Here is a 15,000-nt window from a genome sequence, read left to right on the forward strand (position 1 = left end):
TTGAATTTTTCTGTACCAGTGCATGGGTACCTTATAACAAAAACGTTAGCGAAACTAATTAAACAATACTTCTTTTCACCATTTTAAAAATGTCCTAGCTGTCTTATATTGGCGCGGGTCTGTACAGGGACATCAGCTGCTGAGCACACATACCACAGTCATTGCTTTTCACGCGCTCAAAGCTTCGCATACCTGATACCATCGGCTGGGTGGAAAAAAAACAGACTATTACTTCATATGGCCCGTGGAATGAAGGACTTTTCATAACTGATAATTGATCACTGATTGATTAACGCAATTGTTACTGTTTTTAGCGACAATATGGGACTCAATTCTGTTCGCAAATACCAAACATAGAAGTCAATCTCAAGTTATTAGACACAATGACTTTCGGTTGAATTTCCAGCGTGGGATAAAAGAACTATAAAAATAATAGAAAGGCAAATCTACTTGAGACGTTAGTTACTAGCCACGGTATTTTCCAATTTTGGACACTGGAAGGAGTTAAGTTGTGCTCTCTTTCGCGCAAGCTTTTCGCTTTCTCTTTCTCGCTTCCCTCACTTACCGGTTGCTTTTCTTATGTGAAATGTGAAGCCACAGAAGCCAATCGCGCGCGCTTCGCGCCTTGAAAAACTAATTTTGGCAACCTAGTAAAAATTTAGTATGCAGAAAAAGGTATCAATTAAATATAAAGAATATATCAGTCACCATCGACGGTTTTGGGTTTCAGGCCTATTTTGAAAAATCCAGCCCTCTTCAATGCTCAGGCCCCTTTTTCTGCTTTTTTGCGAAAATTCTAGCCCTCTTCAATGTTCAGGCCTTTTTTGCGAAAATTCTAGCCCTCCTCAGTGCGGTTGCGAAATGTCTTGGAAATCTGTCAGAAAATGCGAAATATCTAGGAAATCTGTTCCAGAAATATGATTTAGCAATCGAAGATCGAAAATCGCGAAAATCGAAGGTCGCCAAATGTTCGAAAATTCTAGCGGACCTTCCTTCCGAACAGATATTTACCGAAATTACTCGTTGGGTGCCCCTGGAAATTCAAACACAGTCTATTATTCATCTCATCTTTTCCCTGTAAATTTCAAGATGGCCGCCACTGTAAATGTGAAAAAAATGAACTTTTAATGTAACTGGAAAAGAGAAATTTGGGATTAAATATATCTTACGTTATTAGTTAACATATTATCTATGTATCCAAGTTTTATATGCTCTGCAATTTCCATTGCCAGTACAGTAATTCCTAGCTTTTTCAGCCGTGCCTAATTTTAAAGCAAATTCAAAGAAAATGAAACCCAACACTCATTCCAACGTAAACTGTTCCGAATTCACTTCCATCTTTTTTTTTTTAATACATTACGAAATATCAGCAACATTATGAACGAATGGAAAAAGAGGTTTTGCATCATTTATGAGGAAAGATCAAAATACGCCTCCAGAGAGCATTTGTTAAGACTGCAAAGTTGTGAATCTTGGGTAACACCGTTAGAAGTAGCAAAGGTGTAAAAAGAAATGACGCCTTCTTTAAAATTGCAGGAGAGGTACTTGAGTCATTTTACCATAGGAAAAGTCACAGCGCATTTTCCCTTGAAAGAGATTTCGAATATTTAAAACAATAAATCGACTAAGAGGAAATAAGAGGAACGCATGGGAACTTTTACGCCTGGTTTATAACTGTGATGAACCCTCCTTTCGGCGTTGCCATCGTCGTCCTTCTTGTTGCCCTCCTCCTTGTTAACAATTTATTGCGTTCGACGAAGGAGAACGCTTTCCAATTCCGTTGTTCTGTATACCAAATGGGAACTTTTCAGAAATTCCTTTGGACAGGAAGTACCTTTTCATCCCCATTTTAAACTCCTGAATTACATCACATGTGCTTGCGATAATGCCCACCTAGTGATTTAACTTCGCTGTTTGCTGTTTAAAGAATCCTAAAGACTAATCATCGGTCAGAAAAGAGGACATGGAGGTCTTAAAATCGATCAAAGACCGTTTCACATTTATCTAGATTCCCTCGATTTCCAATACACAAGCTATAATTACAGACTTATTAAAAGTTTAAAGACCAGGGTATGCTACGGGGCGGTAAAAATTTGATGTGCGTTTTACGAATTGTTTGAAATGGTATAATATATGTATTTTAGCTTGCAAATGTTTGCAAAGCATCATTATTTGCCATCAAGTGATCGCTTTGCACGGAGGCGAAGCAAACTGAGAGCTGCCTTGCTCCTATAAGCAAATTTGATGTTGATTTGAGTAAATGTCTGGCTGGAGGAACATTTTGCTTTAAAATATGGATCGGTAAGCCGGAAGCAAAGATGTGTGTTGTGTTGACACAAACTGAAATTTGCATATGTAGTTGTAAATAGCTACCCGGCGATTTCAAGATCGATGGTTACCACAGGTAACCCAGGCTCACTGTGTGTAGGTATTAAAATATAGAGAACATATGAGGCGAAGTTTAGGTCTGAAAATTTGCTAGAAAATGGAAATAAAAATCGATAAAACTTACCATGTGGTGAGCTGTTGTTGTCTTTAATACGTACACGAAGTTTCGGGAAAAATGGTCCCCATTCACGTTTCTTCATAGTATAGTGACAGGGTAGGAGACGGAAGCCAGCTTATGGACTCCGATCGACCCAAAACAAGCACGATGTTTTTCGCGAAAATCGAATCCAGTCGCTAAATAAACACGCCAGGCTCGTGGAACATGAATTTCTCTAAACCATGAATCCACTGAAGCATCTCCAGGTAGCAACGCGAAGCCACCAGACTCCGTAAAACTTGTAAGTTAACCTGCTAAAATGGCGGCCAGAAAGCATTGTACTTGCGAAGTGTCCAATTCAAAACGCCTGGTGACGAGTATAATAAGTCCCCCAGGAGGGAGGGGAGTCCCAGATTGCTCAGTGACTTTGTTTTTAGCAATTTGGGACTCTCCTCCCTCCCGAACGTATCAAACTCGTCACCAGGCGTCTAGAGTTCAGTGCCATTTTGAATTGGACACTTCGCGTGATGCAAATCATCATTTGCATCATTTGCATCACGCCTGAAGAATCGCTGCATTGCTGGCAAATGCGAGGAACACCTCCCACTTGGATGACACAGTAAAGGAAATATTTTCCCACAACATGTAGTTTGTTGTTTGTGGAAGCTACTCCTAGCCACATTATGCGTCGGCTGTATCCATCGATACATCCATGAATACAGAAACCGAAATGTTTGTGGTAGCCATCAAAATGCCAGATGTAATTTGGTCCTTTTGATTGGTATTTCCTTCTTTTCAACTAATGTACGTTTAAGCGCTGTTCGACTCCATCAGGATCTAAAGTTTTTAGAACTTTTCTAACTGTTTCTCTATCCACTACAAGACAATAGTCATTAAGTGCACGCAGAGCACTGGTAAGAAAATGTGGTAACCTATCTGTGTGAGAAGATTTGGTTTTGGTGACCATACAACCGTACGTCCCACCATCCCTCCATGTATGCCAATGTGACCAGACTCCAGCTGACACTCTGTCTCATTTACAGCCTACATCTTTGATATTGGACATCCATATTGTGGTCAATTGACACCTGTCAAAACAAGGCATCTGCTGACCAGTATCATGTGACCATATCCTGGGCTCAAGTTTAGAGTTCATCGAGGTCCGCTGTCTTTTTGAAGTCGACTGATGACCAGGCACTGGTTTTTTGATTGGATTGCAGGTTCAAGCCTGGTTAACTGCCAAACATTTTGTGTGGCACATTTTGTGTGGCCGAACACGGCTACACGGCCATACTACATACACTAAAGCTCTTAACAGCTGACACATTTCCTGTCCAAGTGGAAAGCGGTTTGAAAAATATTGATTTCGTGCAATTTCCGCTGGTTTCAATCCACGTTTGACATATGTAGCTGTGGTCAGGACCAAACTGGTGGTTATGCAGTTCTTCAAGTCAAGCATTGGAGGGATAGGATAACTTGTCTCTATTTTTAATTTTGATAAGGTCACATGATGCCTGGACGACTTATGACAGAAGAACAGAAACGAAAGAAGAGGGAAAGAGAACAAGAACGGCAAAACAGTATACTAGTAATAGCTCAAACGTGGTGAAAGAAGTTACTCCACAAATTCTTTTCTTGGACACTAAACCGTTTGTTATTCTTTTAAAAGTGGTTTAATCGTTTTTTCCTTTGTTCAGGAATAAAACTCGAATTTTTATTCTCGAAAAGCAATCATCTGTATTTGGAATAAAGAAATTTTTGGAATAAAGAAATTGTTTGTTTTTCTCTAAAAGGTGAGGGAACAAGTGGCTTTTTCTTTACTCCGTTTGCGTACACTGTAACTGTTTTTCAATGTGTCTCAACGGTGATTGCCCTTATGTTATAAACACATAATTGTAATGAGTTTTCATAAAATTAAGGAGAAACATCAGTAGCTTATTTCAAGCACGTACAGGTAATTTGTTGCAGGTGTTGTTTGAAGTCCGCCCTTTCTTGGTTGCTGTATTTTGCCAAAATATATCAAAATGTGAATGATCTTGTGCATCAATAAAAATGTTGAACTGACAAAATTTCCTAAGGCTGATCTGTCACATCACGAGCTGGTACGTCTGTGATTTCTAATTTTAGCGTTATTCCTATTTCCTGGCTTTTTCCTTTCCCGTTCTCTTTTGCTGAGGATTTGCTTGTTTTCTGTTGATAGTGGTTGGCCTATGAATTTTGCTAAAGAAAACGCGAAGAGACTGAATTAATTAAGCAGTAACCAGAAACACCAAAACATGGACTGTAACGATACCACATTGTGACAGTGTGTGACATTCTTATAATAGTGTAATCGACTCTTGTTATGATTTGACATGAATGATTGTATCTCGCGATTATCAAAAGACAATTCAAATTCGATCTTATGCAAAGCTGACGTAGATGCGATCTCAATTCAAAGTATATATGGAAAGAACTCAAGTGAGGCCATCGCTACTGTGTGCATGTGATGGATGAAGAACCTTTGCTGATCCACAGCATCACGAACTTCTTATGCAACACCCAAGGACAGAGAAAAATCTCTGACCCGGGTGGGAATTGAACCCACGACCTCCGGATTAGATCACCGTTGCTCTACCGACTGAGCTATAAGGCCAGACGGGAGCAGGCCATGGGAGTTTGAGGACAAATTGGCTCGGCCCAAGCCAAGTACTAAGTGCAAGTGCGTGTTGTCCTAAGTAGCGTGTGTATGTATATATGGAAAGAACTCAAGTGAGGCCATTGCTACTGTGTGCATGTGATGGATGAAAAACCTTCGCTGATCCACAGCATCAGGAACTCCTTATGCAACACCCAAGGACAGAGAAAAATCTCTGACCCGGGTGGGAATTGAACCCACGACCTCCGGATTAGATCACCGTTGCTCTACCGACTGAGCTACAAGGCCAGACGGGAGCAGGCCATGGGAGTTTGAGGACAAATCGGCTCGGCCCAAGCCAAGTATTAAGTGCAAGTGCGTGTTGTCCTAAGTAGCGTGTGTATGTATATATGGAAAGAACTCAAGTGAGGCCATTGCTACTGTGTGCATGTGATGGATGAAAAACCTTCGCTGATCCACAGCATCAGGAACTTCTTATGCAACACCCAAGGACAGAGAAAAATCTCTGACCCGGGTGGGAATTGAACCCACGACCTCCGGATTAGATCACCGTTGCTCTACCGACTGAACTACAAGGCCAGACGGGAGCAGGCCGTGGGAGTTTGAGGACAAATCGGCTCGGCCCAAGCCAAGTACTAAGTGCAAGTGCATGTTGTCCTAAGTAGCGTGTGTATGTATATATGGAAAGAACTCAAGTGAGGCCATCAAAAGTATTTAAGACTAGAATTTGTCTCTCTCTTTCTCTCTCCCAAAGCGCTTGTTTTAGATGACAATGCAGGCGCAAATTGGAAAGCCTGGAAGAAAGTGTGGTCACAGGAATGTCACTGGTAAGAGCTTCGACTTTCTTGTCAGTCATATACGACATCTGATAGCCTCGAAATGCAATAAATCAATCGTTTCATACACTGGTGAACGTAAACAAATTGCCGGAAAGATAAGGACAGAAAGAAAACTCTGACTTTCAATGTTGTCAATGGCGATTATCACCACTCTGTATCATGCTTGGAATTGTCACGTTAGCCGATTGTGACGTATTGTCGCTTGCTATATCGCCCCCAAACAACAACTCGATCCTTGAGGGTCTTGGGGAACTTCCAGGCGAATACATGATCACCACAGACGAGAGTGTGAAACTGAAGGTTCACCCCCCGAGAAGAGTTCCCGTGGCAGTTCATCCCAGTTTCAAGGAAAAATTTGATGAATTAGTGCAGCGAAACGTCATCACGCCAGTGACAGAGCCAACAGAATGGGTGTCAAGTATGCTGGTAGTAATAAAGCCAAACAAAATTCGAATTTTTTTACACCCAAGCCATCAAAAGAGAGCACGATCAGATTGCCTACAATGGAAGAAATGGCTTACAGTAGTTGATGTGAAAGACGGATTCTCGCAAAAGAAGCTAGACTGCGAGTCCAGCTAAAAAACTACCTTCGACACTCCCTTCGGACGCCACCGTTAGCTTTGCATGCACTTTGGCATCAGTTTCTCTCCAGAAGTATGGCAAAGAACCGTGCACGAATTGGTCGAGGGCTCCAAGATGTGGAAGTCATTGCTGATGACTTTATCATCGCTGGTTTCGGCAACACCACTGAAGAAGCCTACGAGAGCCTTCAATGTAACAAAAGAGCATTCTTCACAAGATGCAGGGAATGGAACTTCAAACTGAACAAAGACAAAGTAAAATGTGCTCAGACTAACCCACAGTTTATGGGACTCCAACTCACTACCAACCCCCGTAAGATTGAAGCGATTTTTGCCCAACCTAAGCCAGAAGATTTCGCTGCCCTTAAGCGTTTTCTAGGAATAGTGAACTACCTTTCAAAGTTCATGCAGCATCTGAGCAAAATGACAGAGCTGTTGCAAGGATGAGAAGATTAGAAGATAAAGATGCAGAGTGGCAGTGGCTGACACAGCATAAAGTCACGTTTAACACAGTGAAGAAGTACCTAACCAGATTTCCAGTACAGTAAAAACTTAGCTCGGTTTCGTAAGAACTGGAGTAATATTGCGTTTGGTGGAGAGAATCTTGTGATGAACTAGAGAAATTAAAAGTGCAAATACAAAAAGGATGGCTACAATCCTGGACAAAAGTGTTGAGAAGGTAGCATCACTTTTGAGATAGCCCCCCTCCCCCCCCCCTTATCAACGTTGGATTTTGCACCAAACAAAATGGTGACTTTTCTGACTTTTCTTCCAACATTGAATATGGGGGAGAGGGGACACAAGAGCATGCTCTTTCCCAAAAAGTTCAGCCAATAGTTAGAATAATCAAATTAGGTGTGAAGTGAAGTGATGCACGATACCTTCCCAACAACGTTTGACCAGGATTGTCTGAAAAAGGTCAAAGGCTATACACGGGAATTTCTCCACATGTTTTCATTCCTTTAACCAAAAAACTCGAAGAAATGGGAACATATTCGGATTTCGATTTGTTTTGTTCAAGTTATTGCTGAAATCAGGCTCAAATAAGGTCGATCGCGATCGATATATTTCTTTTCTGTAATCTCGCAAATGATAATGTGGAATGTTTATGAAATGAATAAGAATAATTCCTAGTGAGCCATACCATATCTCCATTTTCTGTTGTTAGATATGCACAATTTGCCATAAATACGTGTTAGATTTTGCTAGGAAAGTTAGGAAGCATTTGCTGAAACAGCAAACGCTATAGTTAAGCATGCAATGGGTTGTTTTCCGTGAAATGCACGCCAGCTAATGTATTCCACTATTACATGGCAATTAAATTTGAGAAGCGGGCAAGGTAGCTAAGTGTTCGCAGCCGTCTGGACGAGGAATACTGCAGCTCCTTTGATGTGGTCCATGCTTTAAATTCTTATGTGTGCGCCCCGTATGGCAGCATGTTACTTTTTCTCTCTCCAGTTAATTTCAAAATTTTTTATTCTTTTTCAAGTAACAAATGCCACCATATCAGCACAGGCATTTATCTAAAGTGCTAGTAAATGCTTTAGCAATTCTACGTCTTGTTCTAGCACTTGGTCAAGCTTGTTGTCCCAACGTTTTACGTCACAACTTTGGTTTACTGGAAGCAAATATCACTGCCAGGATCTACTCGCCTAGTTCTCTCAACTCATGAGACCACCCAGACGGCCCAACATCGAGCCATTACTCTACGAAACTTTGAAGTCATCTGGGATATTCAAGCCTCGTCAAGGAGTACAAGCCGGAGATCTAGTAAAAACAAGGGCAGTTTCTAATCAACACCACAGCATCGAAACTGTTATTACTAACAATCGTGAAGTGAACTGTCCACCGCATTTTCGACAAAGGGGACACAACCTTACTAGAATACAAACAAGAGCAACAGTCATCCCAATATTGCCTGCCTATTTGATTTCTAATGCATGTCGAGTTACGAACAAAATTCGACAAGCTCCAGGCTGTTGTCGAAGCGAGTAATGCTAAGGTAGCTATTATCACCCAATCTTAGCTTAACAGTAATATTCCGTCATCTGCTATCAGTTTAGGGAACACCTTTAATATCTATGGTAAGGACAGAACGTGTTCTCAGGGTGGAGGTGTACTAGCCTATGTGAGTGAATCGATACCGACTAAACAGCTATCTGAGCTTGAAGTTGATGATAAGGAGGTGCTATGGCTGCCTCACACACCGCCGCGTATAGTGAGACCTTTTAGCTGCATAATTACAGTTGCTTTGTATTTTCCTGAATTTCGTAGAAATATTGCTAAGGAGTCTGAGCTAAACAGCTATATTACAGAACGTCTGAATAATCTGCTTAAAGAAAGACCGTCAGCGGGAATAGTGATTACGGGAGACATCAACCAACTGGATCTGCACTCACTGTGTTGAAGCCCCAACTCGCGGAAATAATATTCTTGACCAAATTCTAACAAACATGGGTAATGTATACAGTGAGGCTCAACATCTGCCTCCCTTGGGGCGCTCAGATTATCAGTGTATCCTTTACACTCCTCTGAAGCATCGACCAACTGGCAAATCGTCTGTGATAACCGCCAGAAGTCTCTTGGGTTAAAGCTTAACCACGAGAACTGGGGGTCTGTTTTCCAAGCGAAAGATGTGGCTGAGAAAGTCGAGGCGTTCAATTATATACTAGTTGAAGCCCTTAACACCTGTACTCCCCAAAAACACCTGCATATGCACCCAAGCAACAAGGAATGGATGACACCACATACTAAAGATGCAATTAGCGCTCGCCAGAAGGCCTTTTCTAAAGGTGACAAGGAAAGATACAAGGAGACGAAAGATAAAGTTGCAAATCTCATCAAGAATGCAAAACGCAAGTTTTATGAAACAAAGATGAGTGAATTTCGCATGTCTAATCCACGCAAATGGTATAAATCTATTTACGCGCTCTGCCGTGCCGAAAGACAAAGAACAACACCTGCAGCCCCGTCATCTGATAAGCTAAAAGAGGTTGCAAATAAGTTATTGCAAGCCTTTACAGCACCTTGGAAAAATAGAACAGCCACGGCTTTGCTGGCCTCAGAAATATCTGATAGACTGCAAGATAGACCACGTCCCCTTCCAAGTATCGGCTACAGGTTGTGACGAAGTACCGGCGCGGCTCTTGAAATCTTTTCACAAAGAGATAGCGCCTGCTTTACATGACATTATCTGTGCTAGTCTACAGCAGTGCAAGTACCCAACAGCATACAAGCACACGTTGATTAGTCCTGTACCCAAAGTTAGCAATCCAACGGACATTAATAACGACTTCAGACAAATCTCTGTCCTTCCTCAAGCTGCGAAAGTTCTTGACAAAATCCAACTCATGCTGAATAAAAGTAACATGAAGATCGACGCTACCCAGCATGCATTCCAGGAAAAGCGGTCAACTGTAACAGCACTCACAAGTATAACCCAAGATTGGTTCAATGCTACTGAGCCAACGAGTCCGCTTTGTGGGGTGCATGCCTTGTTTTTGGATTTCCACAAAGCATTTGATCTTGTTGATCACGCCACTTTACTTGAGAAACTAGCTACCATGAATATCTCTCGCAGTTTCTGGAACTGGGTTCAAAGTTATCTCTCCGGTAGGACATTGCAGGTTAAGCTCCCAGGGGTAGTTTCTTGTAATGAAAAGGTTATAGCTGGAGTTCCTCAAGGCGGGGTTATTTCACCTACCCTGTTTAACGTGTTATTGATGACTGCTATCCCCCGGGAGTTTCAATCAATATCTGTAAGTACGCTGATGATTGCACCCAATACGAACTGGTGCCGACCGAAAGTGAAAGTCACATGAAGTGGAGGCATGGGCAGAGCGGAATAAAATGGAGATAAACGCCAAAAAGACCAAAGAGATGTGGATTAGTTTTAAGGAATCTCAGCAGATTCATGCCCCTAGTTCGATTACAATTGGAAACGAGGAGTTGGAGAGGGTAGAAGTTTTCACGTTACTCGGAGTGCATGTTCAGAGAGATTTAAAGTGGAATACACACATACATGAAATTGTAACTAAAGCAAGTAAGCGTCTCTACTTCCTGCGCACGTCGCAAAGCCAACTTACCCACTGAAGTTGGACTGACTATGCATATAACAAAAATTCGTCCACTTCTTGAATACGCATCACCCATCTGGAGAGGCATCATCCCAAACTATCTGGCTGAGGATCTACAGCGTATTCAAAATCGCTCTTTAGACATCTTAGGTCTAGCCAGAGAGACTGTGGAGCCCCTGGATGTAAGAAGGGACAGTCACACAGCACACGCTCTTAAGGAAATGTTACATTCAGAAGGTCTCTATCCTTGCTGTAAATTTCTGATTTCAAGACCCCAATCGTATTCCCTTAGGGCTCAACGGGTGCGAGTTCCCATTCCACGAATGAATAGGAACATGAACTCTTTCATACAGAGTGGGGCTAGATTGTTAGGAAATAAAGCATATAACGCATAGTCTATATTTTATTTTTTATATTATTTTATTATAATTATTATTTTATCCTTATTAATGATTTTAATTGTAACATTGTACATTTTAAAATTATTGTAAATTTGATGTAATTCTGTTTAGCCAAAATCAAATAATAAAGCCTTATATAAAGCCTTACATATACTGACATTTATCTTGGCAAACAAAAATTGACAGTTGTGTAGGACATGATAAGCATTCTAAAGAAATTCCAGTCCTACCTCCCTTTCACAAGTAACAATGGAGACAAAAGATTTGTGAATCAGCTTTGTGTAGGTGACCAATTATCAATTGAGAGGGCTGTGAACTCTATCCATTCTGTGTCAAATGGCTACACGGCAGAATACCACTTAGAAGGTTTCAATATGCAACTTGGTGACTGGCATACAGGTGTTAAGATCCTTGAGGTCATGTAATCCCAAAATCATCGCATTGTTAAGAACAGTGAGATATGTAATTTATACTACTGACATCTCAATAAATTTAGACGTCCTCTTTGTATTGCTAGCTGTTTCAATCACCAAGGTTTTAAACACAACTGTATATGTTTAGTCGACTATTTGGTTGTCCAAAGGGCAGGCCAGTGATAGAGGGGGAGGAAGGTTCAAAATCCGTTGACATCATTCTCTCAAAATTCCCTGACTAGTAGCAGGAAGTACATGTCATAATCTAATTAATCATCTAATTAATCACTATTACGTCATGATTATACAATAACAATAACGTCACATGCTAAGCTTGTACAACATCAAATCACAGAGTCATGTTCCAAATTACATGTAGAACCAGTATTCTCACATACAATTTCAGTGATCATTTTCTTTTTTCTGTCCTTTACAGCTGCTTTTCAGGCGCTTTTATTGTGGCAGTTCTTCAGATGATGAATGCACATGTATTCTGATCGAAACGTCATCAATCGGCGCAATGTAAGGGAGGATCCCCAAACAGCGTAACGACCAGACAGAGACTTCTTAGTACTTGAAGTCACTGCTCGGGTTGTAGTAGCAGGTTTTGAAGTGTTTGGAATAGCCAGGAAAAATGAAAAGCCCAATAACGTACCCCTTCCAGAAAACCTTTAAGTAGGTTGAGGAAACTGCAGTTTTTGCATAAAGCAGGAGGAATGATTGTTGACAAACTGGTTGTCAACAAGGATATGATAGATAATACCATTCAAACCATGCTTTCTGCTCAAGAGAGGCAGGCATTACCCCCCCCCCCCCCCCCATCTTACTTGATCTTTCATTAAGCTTGTTAATGGGGAAATCACGATCACAACATTCTTCTAAGAAGAGCATCGTAGAGACGAAAACACCACAGGTAAGGCTTGATAGATTAAGGACTTTCCAAATCCTGTTGGCAAATTGACGAAAACACCGCGTTTCTTCTCCACAACATGCTCGATCACATCCTCCTCGTCTAAGTTCTTCATTGAACGAAATTCAACAGTTTTTGCTTTATGTTAAGGAAGTTTTTTGGCAGTGTAGATCAAATCATGGTCTCATCTCATCGACCTATGCGGAGGACTGGGTGCGAAAACAAAGAACTCAAGACTGTGCTATCAATCTTGCTCTCTCTAATGAATAAAATATCAAAGAAACAGACGTTAAGGAGTTGCAGTATTTCATCAGCCTTACCATAAATACTGTTAAGAGGCAGTGTCCCTAAGAGTGGTCTGATCAATTTCGCATCAAAAAATCATTTTCCTTTGAACTCTGCCTATTATATGGGTTTGGTACCTAAGTAATAAATCTGGATTTCTCTTTTGAAAAAAATTTTTTTTTCCTTCACTACAAAGCCAAATTCATTTTAAATGATTTCAGCCCTTCAGCGGCTGATCTAAGGGCCGAAGTTTATCGATATTGACAGCGTTGCTATTTGAAAACGAAAAAACCTCTTGAAATAATCTTAATGCCTGAAGTTTTCTATTAAATAGTCATACCACAAAGTATCGACCGTTTTTATCGTTTTGGAAAAATTCTGGAATCCCGAAAACAAACCATACTATTTGGCTGATGCGAGGACCACCTGCTAATGGTGGAATTTGAGAGCTTGGTTTTCAATTGTGGGCCAAAATTCTAAAGTAAAATTAATGCCAAATGAGAGGTCTAGGTTGATTCTAAAAGGTTCCCGGGTACAACTTGCAGGTGTTCCCCAAACGCCAATCAGCGGCAGTCTGAATTTGGCTTTCAGGGCGCTTTGTTAGCATAAACAACACTCTCTAATTTTAGCTCCCTTTTCGTTTAGTTATTAGTCATTTGTTGAAATAAGGACATGCCGTCATTATTGCTCTGAAAAAAGGCAGAAGTTATTTGCTGTCTTTTAGAGTGTTTAGTTTACAACTAACCGCAAATAGAGTATTGGAAGAACTTCTTCAACTTCTTCACTTCTTCATTTCCCCGCCGCGAAAAGGTCGCGTTGAGTGAGTGTTTGATTCAAGCTACGCGCCTGAACAATCAAAGAAGAGCTGATTCATCGAGAGGAATTTTTAGATATTTTGCAATTTTATATTGAATAATGAATACCTAGTGATTTTAGCAGTTGAATACAAAACATGCACTACTTGAAAGGAAACGATGAGTGAGTTATTTTCAGTCTAGGCCTACGATTAAGTCGCTAAAGTTCCTTTTTATTTACAAACTGCAATATCAGATTAAACTAGGTTTGTAAAGTCAACTACCATATAAACTGGCTTTGGTATAATAGATCTAATTCTTGCTTCGAACTAGCGGAAATGTCAAGTACCCGGGGTAAACTACCTACTATATTATTCATTTGTCTTAGACAAGTGCGAGACACACGAACAAATTTACACTGAATGAAACAGAAATTACAATCCGGTCACGGGATCGCCCGTTCTGCATCCACTCTAAACGCTCGCATTTCTTTATTGCATCGGTCTTGCCAATACAGAACTGCCATACAACGAAGTTTTCAACAAGCATCCCACCTCAAAAAAACGGATAAAAAAGATCATAGTTTTCTCTTGCGGAACAGGTTTCGGAAGCAAAAACAAAAAAAACAACACCAAAATAAACCAAAAAAACTCTCCCCTCACTCCCCGCTCGGTTTCCTGTTTCTTTTTTTCTTTTTTTTACTCCCGAAACCCACAGAAACGCTCGCTTTCGCAGGCTAATAGGTCAGCGAAAAGGGCCTGGTCAACTAGTGGTACCTAAAGAATGGAACAATGAAGAAATAGCACTTGAGCCTTCCCTTGCTAGATTATTGTTTTAGTGCACCTTGTCCCTTTCAAACGAATATTTTTGTCGTAGGGACGGATCATTAGAAAAGTAAACTGGAGGGAGATAAATAGACTGGCAAATCCACGAAAACAAAAACAATACTACTTATGCATGGCAAATATGCAGTGTGTAACCCTCCCTGGGCTTTTCAAATGTTGTCCGTCCCAGTCTAGGCGTGCCTACTAGCGCAGCATATCTACGAGCAGGTACAGTCCTTCACAGAATTGTAACAAATGTCATAGCCATCGTATGTGATCGGATGCGTCAGTCCTATTTCGTTGAGAAGCTCTTGGATGTCGTTCTCCGCTGCAGCGCCTCCTGTTCCAGTTGCTCATCCTCCTCCTCTCCAGCTGCGGCCCTTGACACCTGTTTCTTTTGCGTTGCTGGAAGTCGCCAGAAAAACGATTGCACTTGTACTCTCGTCAACCATTCGGCTCGGGAAAATCGTCCTGTCCCATCACATTGTTTTGCAGTTCTCATCTCTGCTGAGACTTCACCGGGATCACACTTCCGTCCTGTCTGCACGCCAACATTAAAACGACTCTGGAGATAGGATTTGACATTCTCTCAGAACCGCTGACCACTACCCCTGGGTTTTTGTAGTGCCCACCCTGCAGTGGAGTGTCTTGACCTAGATCTTGCTCCTGCCCCTGCGTCGCCGCTAGCTCCTGCTGTTGGGGTCTTCTTCCTCTGGTCACTTATTGATAGAGATGAAAACTTAGCCACCCAGTC

At 41.2% G+C, this 15,000-nt stretch overlaps 1 non-coding gene across 1 annotated transcript; it reads right to left on the minus strand.

Annotated features, from left to right (window-relative positions):
- Positions 1-5,338: 5,338 nt before the first annotated feature.
- Positions 5,339-5,411, minus strand: Trnar-ucu (transfer RNA arginine (anticodon UCU)). The gene has a single exon. It is a non-coding gene; the product is annotated as a tRNA-Arg (tRNA).
- Positions 5,412-15,000: the final 9,589 nt, after the last annotated feature.

The sequence above is a fragment of the Montipora capricornis genome, chromosome 4 (genome assembly GCF_036669925.1).
Source record: "Montipora capricornis isolate CH-2021 chromosome 4, ASM3666992v2, whole genome shotgun sequence".
NCBI classification, from domain to species: domain Eukaryota; kingdom Metazoa; phylum Cnidaria; class Anthozoa; order Scleractinia; family Acroporidae; genus Montipora; species Montipora capricornis.